The following is a 15961-nucleotide window of genomic DNA, read 5'->3' as shown; positions in this document are numbered from 1 at the left end:
GGCGATCTTCGGAATACGAACTCGAGCGCTTACCGCTGCGCCACGACGCTGTAGCAAACTGTTAATCGTAGAGAGTATTTCACCGCAACGGTTTCTTTTAACTGTCGATTTTCTCGACAACGGCTGAGAAGTGCATATTGGTGCTTTGTGCAGTATGAATCGAATCTGAATTTCACAATTTGCGGCCTCCCCTTGTTAGCCAAACAAGCAGACACGTGATGGTACCTGATGTTACTGGGTGTGCAGTAGTACTTAGCATCACTCATCATAACAAAAGTATTGATATGTGAGTACAGTTGTGGGTAACAGCTAGTTTTAGAATAACATTCTCTGAACACCTAAAGCACTGTAAAGTGGGAATACATACAACACATTTGCAAACCATCTCACATAACAGACTCACCACCCTACTGTCATAAAACTGGCAGTAAGCAGCAATCATAAATCGTAAATCTGTGGAATGGATGCATGATCGACTACGTAGATCCTCCCTTTCCATCCTTCTTCCCCAGGAAAAGCGCGACTGCCCTCCACAGTGCTGCTGGACCATTTCTCCTTCCAAGATCTCATTTGGGTGATTAATTTTGCCCATGCCGACCTCACTGGCCCCCTCCTCAGCTGCGCCATTCTGGAGGTCACCCTACAGAACGGCATCAGTGTCGCATTAATCAGATTCGACTGTGGCGGGGCTGAGTTTTCCCACCCGAAAATCTCAGTCATCTTAGTGTTCCAGACCCCCAGGCCAATGAAGGGTCTTTTGGAGACGCCTGCCTGGCCCTCCTCCACAGGGCGAAATGGGATGTCGGGTGACACGACACCTCAAAGGACGTCGATCCTACTACGCCTTTACCTTCCCAACCAGGCAAGGTGGTCAACAGGGTCCTCATCGAAGATCCAGACACCTGTCTCCACCTCTCCGCAGTCAATTTATGGGGATGGGGGAGAGATATGGCGCATCGCGGAAGTCACCAGGCCCCAACGCTACCCTCCAACGCACCTCTGCCAGGTGGGCTGCAGCAAGCACAGCCCCCATGACTCAACGATAGCACAGTCCAGCGAGCCAAGAAATTTGCAGCTCTACCCACAGAGGGTCTTCGCGTACACGAGACACGAAAACAGATGGCGCACGCAACTGCGGCAGGGGTCGTTCCTGCTGTGAACCTTTTGCTCGTGTCACATGAGCCCCATCGAGTGCAGGTATACTTTCACCATGCGATTACTTAGGACCATACTGGCCCTGATCCAGGAAGTTTCGTTACAGCCAGTCGACTGATACCTTCTGCCATGGAACCACTGCTTCCGGCCTCATTTCGCTTTTGCCTCTAGTGGACAGCGCTAAGTCCGGCGACGTGCTCACGGGAACTGTTGGTATCATTCGTTACTGTCAGTCCAGAGAGATTGAAGGGACTCTGAAACTATACCATTATTGTCGGAATACTAAGTTCTATTCTGTTCATACTAGCTCCCCCCAGTGGGAGCGTAGACTTAAAGATTTCCTAGTGTTCAGTCAAGATGGAGGGCTGTACCATATCATGGAAAATATTTTTGTGTTCCAGTAATATAATGGCTGTGTTATCAAGCCTTCAGTGAACTTCCCGTTTAGTCTAAGATTTTCTTCCAGGTTACTGACATTTTTGCTCATTGTGTTGAGCTTCAGAATCGGTCAAAGGAGACCATTCGTGTGTTAAGTTGAGCAAAATCATTTTGTTAATAAATGGAGACAGAACTTTATTTTTATATTTTCTTGTGGGAGTGTTCAGACTCGAGACACTTCATCTGCCACAACCAAAAAAAGATTAACGACAGCAACGTTAAGCATAAGAGACATCACCCTTCTCATGTGAGATTATAATTTACGCCAAAAATTCCGGTAAAGGTTTTCAATAAAATTGCGATTTCCGTCCATGAATTCCGAGTTATATCCCGACTATAATGTTGTTCAACCTCAGAATGCCACACGAGTCCTTCTTTCTTGGAGTAAACTTATCAGTTTCTCACAGTACATATTTCGTGTATGGGAACGTCTGTCGAGTCGACCGAAGAAAACAATTTGAATATCACAAGACTGTCTCTACACTCTAGCGATGAGATTGATTTCAAAAATTTGTGCGTATTTGGCCGATGTCGGTCGTTGGCAGATTCCACAAATGCCGATGCCACTGTGACCGCAGTCGTCTTAATAGACAGAGAATTGCAGTTCAGGACAGCCAGTCATTGGGTTTTCTGACTGGCTAACGTTTTTTGATCTCATAAGAAAGGCAGTTTTGTCTTTTAGCACGAGCCGGCAGGCGTGTCTGCCGACTTTGCAGTTTGCTCACGGTACTCTGGCCTAGGGGTGGATATTATGAGTTAGAGTCGATTAATCGGCCTTTCCAGTTATTTATGTGGATCGATTAACCATAGCGATTAACTGTATCCTAATGGTGCAGTATTCAATTAATTGTTATACACTGAAGAGCCAAAGAAATTGGTAAACCTGCCTAATATCGTGTAGGGTCCCCGCGAGCACACGGAAGTGCCGCAAGACGAAGTGGAATGGACTCGACTAATGTCTGAAGTAGTGCTGGAGGGAAATGACACCATGGATCCTGTAGGGCTGTCCATAAATCCGTAAGATTACGAGGGAGTGGAGATCTCTTCTGAACCACATGTTGCAAGGCATCCCACATATGCTGAATAATATCATGTCTGGGGAGTTTGGTGGCCATCAGAAATGTTTATACTCAGAAGAGTGTTCCTGGAGCCACTCTGTAGCAATTCTGGACGTGTGAGTTGTCGCATTGTCCTGCTGGTATTATCCAAGTCCGTCGGAATGCACAATGGACATGAATGGATGCAGGTGATCAGATAAGATGCTTACATACGTGTCACCTGTCAGAGTCGTATCTAGACGTATCAGGGGTACCATATCACTCCAACTGCGCATGCCGCACATCATTACAGAGCCGCCATCAGCTTGAACAGTCCCCTGCTGACATGCAGAGTCCATGGATTCATGTGGTTGTGTCCAAACCCGTACACGTCCATCCGCTCGATACAATTTGAAACGAGAGTCGTCCGACCAGACAACTTGTTCCCAGTCGTCAACAGTCCAGTGTCGGTGCTGACGGGCCCAGGTGAGGCGTAAAGCTTTGCGCCGTGCAGTCGTCAAGGGTACATGAGTGGGCTTCGACTCCAAAAGTCCATATCGATGATGTTTCGTTGAATGGTTCGCACGCTGACACTTGTTGATGGTCCAGCACTGAAATCCGCAGCAATTTGCGGGAGGGTTATACTACTGTCACGATAAACGATTCTCTTCAGTCGTAGTTGGTCCCGTTCTTGCAGGATGTTTTCCGGCCGCACCGATGTAGGAGATTTGATGTTTTACCTGATTCCTGATATTCATGGTACACTAGTGAAATGGTCGTACGGGAAAATCCCCACATCGTCGCTACTTCGGCGATGTTGGGTGCCGACCATAACGCCACTTAAATCTTGATAACCTGCCACTGTAGCAACAGTAACCGATCCAACAACTGCGCCAGACACTTGTCTTATATAGGCGCTGCCGACCGCAGCGCTGTATTCTGCCTGTTTACGTATCTCTGTATTTGAATATGCGTGCCTATACCAGTTTCTTTGACGCTGCAGTGTATTACATCTTTATTTTTAGGCGTATAGGGTGCACTAATATTCTCTTTGTAAACTTGTAGGACTTGTAGAGGGGAATGATCAGATGATATTTTGAATAGGAACCAACGTCCTGAAACATACCATTTCCGGGCTACAACCATTTGAAAGAAAGTTGGTAATGCGACCACTTTTACAAGCAGTTTATTAGACGTGACCCAGTCCATCACCTGTTTCAGAATTCATCAACAACCAAAGAAATAAAAAGGAAACTTAAGCAGTTTTCACGAACACTGTTGTTTACAATTACACTTTAACCGTTTTTGTCCTTTTCAAAGGAGGTTTAACATTTTGATTCATTACAAGTAAGGTCCGATGTGGCGACCACCAAGTTCGGTCCTCACATTGTACCTACACATGATGTTCGGTACACAAGCTCAATTAGACCTGGTGTGTTTGCTTTCTGTCCTGCAGCGACCACAACCCGTGCCTCCAGACCTTCTTCTGTCTCTACACGAGTCTCATAAACCAAACTCTACATTCCATTCAAGAGGAAAAAGTTAAGTGGAGTCAAATCCGGTGATCGTGGAGGCCACGCGATTGGACCACCTCGACCTATCCATATGTGTCCGAATAGGTGGTAGAGATGTTCCCAAACATGACGTGAAAAGTGAGAGGATGCTCCGTCCTGCTGAAAACACATCTTGATGGACGCTCAGTGGCACTGCATCCAACAACACTCCCAATACTCGTTGTAGGAAGGTCAAGTAGATGGAACCCATAAGATCGGCTGGATGCATCTATGGTCCAATAACATGACCATACAGTATACCTGCCCAACGCTGATGCCAAATCTGTGTTGGAATCCTTGGACATGCATGACATGTGGGTTTTGGTCTACTCAGACATGGCTGTTCCGAGAACCGAGAAGAAAATCCCTAGTAAATGTACATTCATCTGTGAAGAGAATGCGCCAGTGGGAATTCTAGGGGCTTCTGGATGCAGTGGCGCAGAAACTGCGTACAGAACACAACACTTTGTGGAAAATCGGCTGGCATTAGTGACTGTATCCTTAGGAGGTGGTCTGGATTCAGTTGTTGTCGTGCAGAACACACCAGACAGTACCAGAATCAACATCCATTGCAAGTGGAATTTCTCACGTACTCGTTGACGGTTTCTCTTCAACGTGATGGACCATGGCGTCTTCCAATCCGGGTGTGTGGTGTCTCCTTGGAGCACCAATGTCACTAGTATTAGCACGCAATCTGACTGCATGAAATAAAAATAAAGAATGACAAGAAATTTCCATTAACACAATTGATTAATTAAGACCCCTGCAACTATAAAAGCTACGAAAGAACAAAGCACAAGTGTAACTGTTCTGTGTGTGGTAGTGTGACTCAACGTACATGTAACTGACTCGGTTCTTCCTCAATACGACAAGATATTTTAAACACCATTTACAATGAACTAATTGAAAAACCAGAAATACTATAATTGCACATAGAAACCAGAATTACAAGTCTAATACATGAACACGAGCCAGATGCTTTGTTGACTGAACCTGTGACCAAGAGGCATTGTCAATAAAGAAATCTATAATACTTTTTTCTTTTACCTCAATATATATTGACGAAAAATACACTGTGATCATTGCAACATCTTCCATCTATACGTTACACCAACCGAACAGCATCAACTCTCTCGCCCAACACAACAACATCTGCACTCGACATCCTCTGAACTACTACTGCCCTCGACATCCTCTGAACTACAGCTGCCCTCGACAACCTCTGAACTACTACTGCACCAGTGGAGGTGGCGGAATAATAATCTTTGGCGCAATCTCTGGCGCTGTGACTCAGTGTAGCCACCTTTCATATGCCCCTCCTCCATGGGCAAGAATTTGGTGGTATTTTTGCCAGCATTGGTGGTGAAAATACCACCAAATTCGTCCAAAAAACACAGACAAAAATAAAAGATGATAGTAATAAGTAAATATTACATAACTAAATAAATTTTGGCTTTGCACTGACCCTTCAATAACCTAATATATAAAAATACAGTAAGGAATTCAAAAGCTTGCATAAATGTGATTTTACATAATAGTATACTCTAGTATCATTTTTCAGAGTAGTTAAACAGTTCAATCAATGGCACCAGCAATGACGAATAGGTGCAGGTAAGAGTCTCATAACATTTTATTAACAGTATATACACAATAAATCAGTTTACACAGATATTCACATAAAATCTTTTCAATAGTTCAATAAACAAGTAGCACTCCTCAGAGTAGTTGACAGTTCCACCAGTGGCACCCAGCAATGGTCAACAGGTGCAAATAGCAGTCCGATATAATTTCATAAACAGTAAATACATAATAAATCAGTTTACACAAATATTCACAAAAAATCTTTTCAATAGCTCAATAAACAATTAGCATTCCTCAGAGTAGTTGACAGTTCCAACAGTGGCACCCAGCAATGGTCAACAGGTGCAAATAGCAACAAGTGACATTATCTCAGTAGCAGCAGTTCCATCAGTGGCACCCAGTAATGGCGAGCAGGTGGAGACACCAACAAGTATCATCTCATCACTGGTTGAGCAGTTCCAACAGAGGCACCCACCAATGTTGAACAGGTGCAGACAGCAACAAGTGACATTATCTCAGTAACAGCAGTTCCATCGGTGGCACCCAGTAATGGCGAGCAGGTGGAGACACCAACAAGTATCATCTCATCACTGGTTGAGCAGTTCCAACAGTGGCACCCAGCAATGTTGAACAGGTGCAGACAGCAACAAGTGACATTATCTCAGTAGCAGCAGTTCCATCAGAGGCACCCAGCAATGTTGAACAGGTGCAGACAGCAACAAGTGACATCATTTCAGTAGCACCAGTTCCAACAGTGACACCCAGTAATAGCGAGCAGACACCAACAAGTGACATCTCATCACTAGTTGAGCAGTTCAAACAGTGGCACCCAGCAATGTTGAACAAGTGGAGGTAACAGTCCATAATATTCACCAGCAATAATTACACAGTTCATCAGAGTTCCTCAGCAGAAATTAAACATTTCCAAGTGGCACCCATCAATGATAATAGGTGCAAGCATGAACAACAGTTTGAATGCACACACAATTGCTTTTACAAAATTATTGTCGATGCTCCTACACTAAACATACAAATTATAATAAACACACAAATGATATCAGATAATTGTCATATTAACTGTTACAGATACACAAATATCAGTAAACCTATAATATTTATGGGTGTCAGTGCAAGCCACAACAAACAAGTAAAATAATATTTAGGAGGTAGGTCAGTACCATTTATTTTGGATTAGGAAAGGAAAACACACAAAACACACTCACTCATCTTTCATCCACATATTAAGTACTATTGTGTAATTGAGTAGTGTTAACTGTGTAAATGCAATTCTGTCACAATTTGATGTTCAACATGTGTATCAAGTAGTAGTGGCAGCAGTGTATAATAGTCAATAATAGTTAGTCAATATCATAGTCATCATGTCAAGACCAATGTTTGCCAAGCCAAATCAAAATGTACAGTTGCTGAACAACTTTCAGTGTGCCAAGACATGCAAATACTTCCTCTCTCCAAAAAAAAGTATATACTGCTTATTGATTTAACAAAATGTGTGTGTAGACTATCTTCCTTCCACTGGAGTGTTCTAGTCTGCCATCTTCATCCTTCTTTTTCCATATAAACCAACAAATATATATATATATATATATATATATATATATATATATATATATATGCACCTCACTTACTTTACCTCTTATCCACCAAAACTCCAATAATCATCGACATCACACAATCTCAATACTTCAATAATACCTCTTCAGTACGTCGATACATATAAACCTTATCACCAATATCATTTCACTTCCATAACAACTCTTTCCTCTAGTCAGTCTCCTCGAACAAGTGCAGATAAAATCGTAGTGCAAACTTCAATTCATCATCCCATACAATCTGAAGACACAGTGTCCACACACAACCTCTCTGTGTAATCCACCTGAGCCAAATCTTCTACTCATTATGAATTATAAAATACATTTTGGTTACCTTGTCCATCATAAAATAAAAGAAATGCATACATGACCTCTAACAGCTTTCAGTTTGAATAACTTTCAGTAAGTAGGTGCAAGTACACAGTATTAATGATCACATAAGTATTTGAATGAATAAATCGTAATATTTCACAGTGTGTACACCACTTCAAGAATCATGGCAAAACAGAAGCAAACATGAGGAGTATTTCTTTGTGTCAAGTGTCATTTGCTATTTCAATTGCTCACGAAGAATGCAGTGTAATAACTGTCAATGGTCTAAAGCTAGTGTTGGTATTTCGTGTCGTCAGCTTCCTTTCTATTATAATGAATTAATACAACTTCCATAAAACCTTCAGTTCATGTGACTTCAATGAATTTTCTCGTACCAATGTAGTTCGTAGAATTATAGCAGTTCATTTTCTTATCTTAAAATGTAAAGCACTGAGCGTAAGCAAAACATGCAATACCGAGTAAATATACCAGAATATACCAGAATGTCAACAAGTGGATGCAGCACAATCCCTACAACGAGGCTCTGCCAAGCGAACAATCTATAATTAATACCATAGTGTAACCTAAACTCTATATTCATGCACAGTACATAAGTATTTCTCTATACTAAATTAAAAGGTAGTTATGACAACAAAACAGAAATGTGTAAACATGCAATCCATACGCAAAGCAGCAAGTGTGTATCTTACATAATAAATAGGTCATTAGCATCATATCAGCATAAGCAAATAAATGTTCATGTGTAATCTCAATAAGTAAACATGAAGGCGCAAGCAGATAAATCACAAAGTATAACTTACATACATAACCATATCAGCACAACTAATCAGGTGACAATTATAATTTAAATAAATAGGCACAGCAGGCACATAATAAAAAATACGACGTCAGTGAAAAAGCAGAGCAGCCAAGCGATGCTAATATACATAAGTAACAACCCTGTTCATTTATAAAACATTGTCAAAAATCAGCAAATGTATGCAAGCTTATCGCTTCACAAGTAAATTCATAGAACATAAAATTTAGCACAAACTATAAATCACGTAATCGAGAGCAGCAAATTACGTATAAAGTACATACCTAAGCAGGAATATGTTACCTGAAAAATAAACTCAATTAATAGTTACCTTTCTAGTTTATTACTTTTTTCTTCGAAATTACATTCTTCCTGAAATTTTCTCAATAGCAAGTCCTCTTAACGTCGGACACGCACAGAATATACCTGAAGTTCTTAAATATTTTATACAACTGTATCCTGGGAAAACTGAACGTTAATAACATAAGTTATCAAGTCACTATAGCTTTATACTGAATTTAATCGGAGAAATTAGACTGTGTATTTGTCTACGGGTGTCAGTGCATTTGCACTGAGCGCTCGATCAGCTGCAGGTACGCGTGACGTAGGAAGTAATTGTTTGCGGTCAACGGCTACCTTGTGCGGCGCGCCGGCTGACTGTCGCTTTGTGTATGTGCTGCCCCTAGAACACGGCGCAGTATCCCTGTGTTCTCTGCGTGCTTACGTATAACTGTTAATTTCTCAAAAGTATGTCATTCCGTAAAAATTTTAACGTTCGATATATGAAGTATTCCCTTAGAGCGCCGTGATTTAAGAGTTTCTACTTCGACAGTGTTATCATGAATAATTTTGTGAACTCTATATGGACCGTTATAACACAGAAAAAATTTGCGACACAAGCCTTTTCCTTTGTGAGACAAACGATGAGACTTAATTAACACCTTTTGACCAACTGACAAAGTTTTTAAACGACCAGGACGTTTAGCTGATCTCTCTTCTAGCAGCCGCAAATGCAATATTTTGTAGAGCCAGGTTGACAACTTCAGAATGCCGCAGTTTCCGTGTAGGCGGAAAAGGAACGATTTCAGAAATGCGACTTGCCAGTGCTTTATTTTTTAGTATCAATATAGGCGGTAAAGAAGTTGAATCATTAGGGAGTTCATTCAGAATGTTTTGAAAAATATGAAGATACTGATCCCACGTTCTGTGATTATGATGACAATAAAGACGACACAATTTATTGATTTCCTTCATCCATCTCCCTGAAGGGTTAGATTGAAGGTGAAAAAGTGAAATGAAATTTGGTTTAATCTTACGACGCCGTAGAGTACGAAGCCAAATTTTAGAGCGAAACTGTGATCCATTATCTGATATAACTTTATCAACATGACCCACTTCTTGAAGAAAATGTTTGATGAAAGCATTAGATAGTAAACGAGCTGTTGCTTTGCACACATATTTTGATGTCAATTCCATTACTACCAAAATGTACGCAAAACCATTAGTAGAACGAACCACTGGACCAAACAAATCGACTGCAGCCATCTCCTTTAATTTCGCTGGAATGATAGGAAACAACGGTGCTCTGTGAGAAATAGTTGGCGGCTTAGCCTTTTGACATAATTTGCATTTGGCAAGAACAAATCGAATTCGTTTTTCCATGTTACTGAAGTAGCAATTTTCTCGTAATTTATAAAAGCATTTTTTGGGACCAAAGAGTGCATAACTGAAATGTGTATACCAAATCAATTTATTAAGCGTCATCTGTCACTTCAGCTTTGTTAACCTATTCATTAATTAATTCTTCACTATTAATCATATCACCCATCGCGTCTCTATATCTATTGTCGTTGTCATGAATGAACACATTGTCGTCATTATACTCAGCGAAAACATCAGAAGTAAGAAACCTTAAACAATTTGTGTCTGATTCAGATTTCGTTACACACTCGAAAAATTTCAAACATCTCGGCATTCCGGCAACAGTCAAGTTCACACTTCCTTCCTTAAAGTTTAAAATTGCCTTATATGTGTTAAGAAACTCCATACCTAATATAATTTGTGTACTGAGTAATGGAACAATAATAAAATTAGCATAAAATTCATATCCTTGACAAATGAAATTTAAGTTGGTCTGTTGTTTGACTTCCACACTTTTTCCAGAAATAGCTCCTCGAATTGTAGTTTTAGAAACAGGTAACACAGGACAAGCAATAGTTCTTACACATATACGAAAAACTGATTCACTAATAACATTCAATGGGCTCCCAGAATCTAAAACTGCAGTGAACTTATTCTTGCTCACGTATACTTCAATAACAGGATGTAAAAATGCGTCTACATTATTTTCCTTTTCGTCTAGCAGAATATCTCTCATGTCTTCCAAGCGTACGTAGTGTAAAGTCGTAGTGTCATTACTTTCTGAACCGTCTATATTGCTGCCAGAAGCCGCAGCTACAAGTGATTGTCGATTGTTTGCGTCACGTCTTTGATTATTCGCGTCATTTCGCGGATCAATTTCTACGATTTGCACTTGTCTCTCTGAATTTATGTCACGTGGAGGATGCCAATTAGGTCCCTCCTGTCTGTTACATGTAAATTCTTGGTTGTGTCTGTTATTAAAATTTCTATTTTCCTGGCTGTCTGCATGACTATTTCTTGTGCAATTTCGACTGTCACTTCTGAAATTATTGTTAGGTCTACTACCCTGGTTATTTCTGTAGTAAGAATTTCTTTTATTGTATGAATAATTTCTGTCTTGATGATACCAATTACTGTTTCCATATGATTGATCATTCCGGTAAGAATTTCTGTTATACTTGTCTGTGCAATTTCTGTTAGAACCTCTGTTATTGTCATAAGGGTGGTATCTATTGTGTTGTCTGTTTCGTCTGTCATTTTCAAAATTACCGCTATAACGTCCGTTCCGATCATTATCCCTTTTCTCTGAAAATCTATTGTGATTACCATTACTGATAAAATTACAAGAAGTTCCGTCGTCGTTATCATACTCAAGTTCTTGTAGCAAAGTCTTAAAAGTTTCAATGTCGTCTTTACATCTTCCAGCTAAAGCAATGTGTCTTATCGATTGTGGCAGCTTAGTTAAACAAATGCGAATTAATTCAGTCGGGATATAATGGTTGGAAAGGAATTGATTCTTTCGAATCATTTCTTCAAAGTATTCTGCCGGCGTACGGAACTCAGACTGTTTAAAATTACGCTGCATAATAAGACTATGTTTGACTCTGTCTTGCGTGTTTTCGGACCAATATGCCGATAGAAATGTATGATAAAAATCATTTAAATTATTACAATCTCAAATAAGTGTGCCCATGCGCGTCGCCGGTTCGTTTTTCAGTAATATCCTAAAAACTGTCACTTTTGGGTAAAATAGTCATATCCGGTTATTCTTTACTGACTACTTTTCTAGATAGATTGATAGTTGAAGAATTGTTTTGATAGATACAAAGAATAGTAAAAGAGTAGGCAGCAGTGTGGAAAACTAAAAGGGAAATAGCACCACTACAGCTCGCGGCCCTGAGCACGCTACGGCACATATTCACTTAGTGTAGTGAATCCCCTGAGGACCTAAATAGCCACACATAAGTTCCAGTTTGTGACTTAGTGGCCGATTTGGCTAAAGTGCGTACGTAAATTGATCTAACCATGAACATGGATGTATTTCATTATTAGAATTGCGAAAGATCTTAAATTTCCGAACAGTTAAAAAGTGTTTATAGCCAAAGTTTTCGCCTCGCGGCGACAAAGACCTACCGCGTCTGTCCCAGTCCGAATGTCAATTACTGTCAAGTTCGCGCGCCTGCCGCTCTCTTGTTGTATCTCGTAAACGAAATAAATTATTTTTTTCAAAACCCGTTGCTATCGGTGATTACAAATTTCTTCTACTGTCTTTGTACTTCTTCTGTAATTTCTTTCTTTAATTCATATTTCATGTTTTTAAATCATGTCCCTATTCGTGAGTCTAACCGTGTTTCCATTGTTCCCATATCAGTTTTAATTATTCCTATTTGTGAATCCAACCGTGTTGCTAATGTTCCCATATCAGTTTCTAACCGTGATCCCAAATTTAATATTGCACTCATCAATTGCTCCATATTAACTGGTTCGAAATTCATTTCGCCCCTAACATTTCCCATAAAAGTAACTTCCTTCGTCATAGCTGTAAAGCTATCTGTGTTCGAAACCATTCCAGAATCTTCTGTTGTTAATCTCGTATTCTGAACATTTTTTGATTGTGAAAAATTTAGAACTGGTTCCGGACTATTTTTCCGGCTTATTAGATTGTTTTCTACTTCATTATTCATCATACTGTTCTTCTGTGTTGGCGAGTTCGCCATGTTAACAATTTCGTCATTCTGACTATCCATCATTTTTGCCTTTTTCATCGATCGCGTAATCATTTACAAAACATACAATACTCGTCACTATATGAAAATTACACACAATATAACACTTTATCACCAACAATACCATCCACACGAAATGCTTCCCGACAAACACGATTAACGAACAATTAAAACCTTCACAATTGCATAAAATTGTCAAACCCGTATACGACTCATCAAAAATTAAATTCTACAAAAATACCATCAGAAGAATGACAAGACAACTACAAATGTTCAATTACAAAATCTATATGTGCAATATAGACTACAATTACTAAACTACAAATTACTGCAACAATACTACTGTCTGCTATTTTTACTATCAAAAGAATTCCAAGTGACGATCCGAAGCAACGGTTGCCACGTGCATGGGGGCTTAATTAAAAAAAAATAAAGAATAAATGCAATAACTTCAGTAGCTATGTGACCCGTTACGAAGTCTCGTAACCGGTTGGCCCTAACTAGTATTAGCACGCAATCTGACTGACAAGAAATTTCCATTGACACAATTGATTAATTAAGACCCCTGCAACTATAAAAGCTACGAAACAACAAAGCACAAGTGTAACTGTTCTGTGTGTGGTAGTGTGACTCAACGTACATGTAACTAACTCGGTTCTCCCTCAATACGACAAGATATTTTAAACACCATTTACAATGAACTAATTGAAAAACCATAAATCCTATGATTGCACATAGAAACCAGAATTACAAGTCTAATACATGAACACGAGCCAGATGCTTTGTTGACTGAACCTGTGACCAAGTGGCATTGTCAATAAAGAAATCTGTAATACTTTTCTTTTTTACCTCAATATATATTGACGAAAAATACACTGTGATCATTGCAACATCTTCCATCTATACATTACACCAACCGAACAGCATCTACTCTCTCGCCCAACAGAACAACATCTGCACTCGAGATCCTCTGAACTACTACCGCCCTTGACAACCTCTGAACTACTACTGCACCAGTGGAGGCGGCGGAATAATAATCTTTGGCGCAATCTCTGGCGCTGTGACTCAGTGTAGCCACCTTACAGTGTATTCTGCAAAAGTGTACTCGACCATGTTGCTGTAACACTCACAGACACGAGGCTCGAACCAGGTCGACAGATGAAATAGATATGAAGATTGGTGACAGAGCAGCTCTCTAGAATGAAATTACAATTAAATCAATACCATTAGCTGCTGACAGGCGTTGGTATATATATCAACGGGGCAGTCGAAAATGTGTGCCTCGACCGGGACTCGAACCCGGGATCTCCTGCTTACATGGCAGGCGCTCTATCCATCTGAGCCACCGGGGGCACAGAGGATAGTGCGACTGCAGGAACTTATCTCTGGCACGCTCCCCGTGAGACCCACATTCTCGACTTATAGTCCACACACTACGAGCATTGCCCCAGTAGTGGGATAGAAGTCAAGTGACATAAGATGAACCGACATAAGCACCCCTCCGCCAATATGACTACCCTGTTGAATACCCACTGAGCAAACATGTTTTTAAATGGCTGTCACACGAGAACGGTACGTACCCGGACATAGATACCAATTCAAAATATTGTTTACTCAGTCTGCTCTACAAGTCATAGAAGTTTTTAAGGGGAATTTTAGAGTACCATGTACAAAGCGTCTCCATAAAATTACTGTTTATGATATAACGGGTGCAGAGCAAAGATTGTCCGCGAAGTCTATATCAAGCAAATAGCTCTAAAATTTAAAAATAACCAACTTATACTTCGAAAAAATTTTGTAAACATAATTTATTTTGTCGGTCGCATTCTGTGATCTATATGAAATCCAATAGTTGCTTATATGTGGTAAATTTTGAGAAATATCATAAATATTTTTATTTTAGTTTCAGCCAAACATCGTCGTGTAACTACACTGGTGTCGAAAATTAAAGCAACAAACGGCAGTTTTGCGCAGTTGCGTTTATTTTTCCATAAAACAGAACAAACAGGTGATAGCAAAGCAGAAACAACGTAAAGAATACAGAACGTAAACAAATGCAACATATATTACTGTGGACGAAAATGTTCTTCGTTTTTTCCAAGTTAATACACACATTAAAAAAAGTTTTGCATCACCTCGGTTCCGAGAGGTTCGGAACCTGTACAGAAAATTGGAATAGATATCAACATAACCATAATTTCCGCCCTTTTTTTGCTCATGAAAACCGAACATTGCATGTTGTACCACCATACAGCGAGACCTTCAGAAGTGGTGGTCCAGATTGCTGTACCCAGTAGCACGTCCTTTTGCATTATTGCATGCCTGTATTCGTCGTGATATACTAACCACAAGTTCATTTTTTATTTTTTATTTTTATTTATTTATTGTTCCGTGGGACCAAATTAAGGAGAAGTCTCCATTGTCATGGAACGAGTCAATACATGAAATTATAACACGATAGTAAAAACAGATAAAATGAAATACAAGAAACGTATTCAGGCGACAATTCGTAAGTTTAAATAAAGAAAATCAACAATGTAACACTGGAATTTGCTTAATTTTTCAGCTCTTCCAGGAGCTCCTCGACAGAATAGAAGGAATGAGCCACGAGGAAACTCATCAGTTTAGACTTAAAAGTGTTTGGGCTACTGCTAAGATTTTTGAGTTCTTGTGGTAGCTTATTGAAAATGGATGCAGCAGAATAGTGCACTCCTTTCTGCACAAGAGCCAAGGAAGTGCATTCCACATGCAGATTTGATTTCTGCCTGGTATTAACTGAGTGAAAGGTGCTAACTCTTGGGAATAAGCTAATATTGCTAACAACAAACGACATTAAAGAAAATATACACTGTGAGGGCAATGTCAGAATCCCCAGACTATTGAATAGGGGTCGACAAGAGGTTCTAGAACTTACACCACATATAGCTCGAACAGCCCATTTTTGAGCCAAAAATACCCTTTTTGAATCAGAAGAATTACCCCAAAAAATAATACCATATGACATAAGCGTATGAAAATATGTGAAGTAGACTACTTTTCGTGTTGAACTGTCACTTAATTCAGATACTGTTCTAATGGTAAATAAAGCAGC

General features: G+C 39.9%; 1 non-coding gene across 1 annotated transcript; it reads right to left on the bottom strand.

Moving 5' to 3' along the window:
* Window positions 1-14148: 14148 nt before the first annotated feature.
* Window positions 14149-14223, bottom strand: Trnat-ugu (transfer RNA threonine (anticodon UGU)). The gene has a single exon. It is a non-coding gene; the product is annotated as a tRNA-Thr (tRNA).
* Between the last annotated feature and the right edge of the window lie 1738 nt (window positions 14224-15961).

Source organism: Schistocerca serialis, chromosome 1 (genome assembly GCF_023864345.2).
Source record: "Schistocerca serialis cubense isolate TAMUIC-IGC-003099 chromosome 1, iqSchSeri2.2, whole genome shotgun sequence".
Lineage (NCBI taxonomy): Eukaryota > Metazoa > Arthropoda > Insecta > Orthoptera > Acrididae > Schistocerca > Schistocerca serialis.
The sequence above is the reverse complement of the archived record's forward strand: the minus strand, read 5'-3'. Positions and strand labels throughout refer to the sequence as shown.